Source organism: Belonocnema kinseyi, chromosome 7 (assembly GCF_010883055.1).
Source record: "Belonocnema kinseyi isolate 2016_QV_RU_SX_M_011 chromosome 7, B_treatae_v1, whole genome shotgun sequence".
NCBI lineage: Eukaryota > Metazoa > Arthropoda > Insecta > Hymenoptera > Cynipidae > Belonocnema > Belonocnema kinseyi.
The window spans coordinates 145,120,457-145,124,190 of NC_046663.1; the positions used below are offsets into that span (position 1 = coordinate 145,120,457).

The 3,734-nt window shown below is 32.8% G+C and overlaps 1 protein-coding gene across 3 annotated transcripts in view; it reads right to left on the reverse strand.

The window, feature by feature from the left end:
* The window catches only part of LOC117175964 (E3 ubiquitin-protein ligase Nedd-4), a 398,451-nt gene that overhangs the window by 83,963 nt on the left and 310,754 nt on the right, over window positions 1-3,734 (reverse strand). The gene's annotated exons all lie outside the window — the stretch shown is intronic.

Below are 3,734 nucleotides of genomic sequence, written 5' to 3' on the forward strand. Positions count from 1 at the left end.
GCCAATTAGCACAAATGGTAAGTTCCGACAGTGCCTACAAGTGTGCCTACTGGCCGCTAGATGGCAATACCGGTTTCATATGTATACACCTGGTAGATAAAATGCTTTATTTCTTGCGAAATAGTAGGATTAGTGACGGTTTTCCTAACGCATCTAGCGAGACGTTTTTCAATACTCTTATTTACATTTGCAATATGGTCTATTTAAAGACTTCTATATTAAAATTTGTTTAAATTTTACAATTATTTACCTGGAGAAGGTTACAAATCCTATCGTTTCGCCGATTCAGGAAATGTATACATGCAAGCGCAAAACTGTGTAGATTTCAAATATCCTATGTTCAAATCGGTGAATTCCAAAATATTTTTGTTTTAATTTCGTAAATCCGACGTGCTTTCCGACAAAAGACCCCTGCTTAAAGGGAATTTATTAGAGTCAGAAAACGAGATTCCATTTTACAGTTGCGCGGTTAAATATTTTTGTCTGATTCTTTGCATACCTCATCTAAATAGTATTCTGTTTTTTTTTGTAGAGCCGGTTTTTCGATAAAATTTTTATATGTTGTTTAACGATTAAATAAGGAAAAAACAATAGCAGTGACGCTTAATGTTAATTGTGATGTGCATTTTCGCGGCATTCTCATCAACTCCCGTCAAACTCACGAGGCATACATCCGGGAGCGCATCGAATTACCAGCAAAGAATTAATTACCCTTTCATTATTATAAAATCCAGACCGATTAGAAAAAAATGAAATTAAGGAAGCATGGCTTGATTCAATTTTTATTGGCAGAATTAGTTTATTCATATAATTTGAAGAAAGTGCAAAACAAAATTCATAAAAATCGGTTAATATTTGCAGTAATAATAGAAATGTTAAAGTGCATACGAAAGAACAGTCGAATCATGCAGAACGAATGAATCTTTTATTTTTATGAGTATCAGGCCGATTACAAAAATTGAAATTTGAAAGCATGGCTTAATTTAATTTTAATTAGTAGAATTACTTTATTCGCGTATTTGGAAGAATGTAAGAAAAAAATTCCTGAAAATTGGTTAATATTTGCAGCAATAATGGAAATGTTAAATTGCACACGAAATTGTAGCTTTGTCGAAAAGTTAACACCTACTTCATTAACCTGAATTATAAGTAATGATTTAAAAACTACTTACTAAGAAGTCGTGGTTTTTTGAATAATAAGTGTTAATAAATACATTAGCAGTTTGCTAGTAAAGATTGTCAGAAAAGCTTACTAAATCAATTACCTTTGAATTAGGTATACCCTTATCACTTTGCGAGTTCAAAGGTTCGGATATAAGTTTCAGCAAAATATTAACATTGAAATGTAACATCGAATTCTGATAACAACACCACTTACTTTTATTGCCGTCAAGCCTTCAATGATAATTAATAAACATTCTTTATAGAATAATTTTGTTGACTTTAATCAATTATTCATCTCACTATAACTAAAATTTGGACAAAAAGTGGACAATTTTTGAAAAAAATGTAATTGTCTAGCATTTTTGTAAGACAACATTATTAATAAATAGTCAAAAATATTTTAAGCAATTATTTTTCTTAACAATGACTAAGAAGTACCTTACTCTAATTAACCCTTAAAGCGCCATCCTATCTAATAATTTCACAAAGCGCTATGTGGGATCGTGGGCGACCCCAGCCGGAAAATTTCATCCTGTGAAGAGAGTTTCCGTTATTCAAATTCAACAAAATTACTGGATACTTTCCAACTATCCTTTCAATATGAGGATTAGGATATTTTGATGAAAAAAAAATTTGGTGGCGTCAGAAAAAAAATACTTACAAAAACGTAAAGAATGCCTTTTTTTATACAAAAAAAAAATCATAAATCAGTCAATTTGCAATATTTTTACCTGAAAATTCAACCTATAACTCTCGAAACATAGCTCTTCAAGTTAAAAAATAACGGTAATAGTGCAGCTCCAACAAAAGTTATTTATTTGGCAATCTGAAGTGGACTATTTCATCAAAAGTCGAAGGAACGATTTTTAATGAATATTTCATTATTTTGTCATGTAATTTCTTTATTTTTGAAGACTAATCGTTGTAAAATGATCACAGATGAAAAAATAATGAATAATAAAAACGCTATTCTCAACCGACACAGTTTCCTCACATGAATACCTGATGCTTTGGACACAGCGGGCGGTTGCAGGAATAACAAGCCTCTTGGGCCTTGTTATCTTCTTTTCTACTGCACATGCAGCAACTCTTTCTGTTCTCGAGATATATTAAAAAAAGAGCACTTGCTAAAAAATTTGGGCACTTTTTTGCAATACTTACACTTCTTTTCAGTAGTAGACATAATATTTTCGAAAAATAAAAAAAATTCTTCTGAAAATCACAAAGCGACATGTGGGGTCGTGAGCGACTCCAAACGAAACCGCGACTGCTTGCAACGACTAATGGATCACAACTAATCTACGCAGCCACGTGACAATGGTATAAATCGGAAGAAGATATGTTTAAATAACGATGGAGGGCACCACCAAATTTAAATTCATAAATTGGGCTTTGCTATAATCGCGCAACAAAAGTTGGGGTCGCCCACGACTCCCATGACGCTTTAAGGGTTAAAAATTTGACAAAAATTGGATTTTTTAAAGCAATCTGTGTTAAAAAACACTCAAAAATTCATAATTAGTGACAAAAACTCGCAAACCCCATTTTTTCACTTACAGGGGTTTTTGCGCCGCTGTCAAATATACTGATTACAGTGATATTAAAAAGTAATGTTTTTTAGTATTCTATGGCAAGTTTTGAAGAAAAAAATTACAGAGGTATTTTTATTTGAACTTCCATAGACCTGCAAAGTTTTATTTTAACAATTTTTCGTATCTATTACCGATTGCGAGAGAAAGTAGAAAATCTATCCTATAAAAAATAATGTGCTGGGCGAAAAATGTCCTTGACCCTTATGAAACTTGAAGTGCAAATTCAAAAATAATTATAGATATTATGTATTAGTATGTGTTGTTAAGAAGATCAATAAATTTTAGCCATGTTTATCTTTGAAAGCCTGAAGCCATATTCCTAGACACGTTAAGAAAGTCAGGGCCTACCCACTTGTTTTTTCACAATGTCAAGCCTCTTTCAAATCGTCCATTATTGAAATTTTGATTAATGTACGAAATTTAAAATAATTTTTTCAACTTCAAAATGTAATTAAATACGTTCTAATCTTATTTCAATGTTCATTCATTGTCATTTATAAGTCAAATAAAAAAACAAGATATAGAGTAGAGTAGAACTGAAATAAAAATGGTACAAATGTAAATAAAGCGCTTTGAAAATGAGAATGTTGAAAAAGTTTTTTGAAGTATAATTTGTCATCCATTTAACATTTTACATACAGATTATATAAAGATTGAAAAGGCCTAAACGGAATAGAATAAGCATAGGTTCAAACGTACCTCGGCCTGCATGCGTAAGGATATGGATGAAAGGTCCCCTATAAACGGGCTCTTCTGGGTGATTTTAAAAGGATCCCTATGAACGGGCTCTCTTTGTATGAATGATTGTACTATGACAGAAGGGTGAAAGAGCCTAGCTAACACGGGCTTTCTGGATCCCTAGGTCGAGGTCCCTCCCGGATCGATCTCCAGTTTTTGGAATCGGCACAAGAATGACCTGCGGCCCGCACAGTGACCAAGAAACAGCCCTTCGTTTGTATGGTGGCCTGCGAACGGATA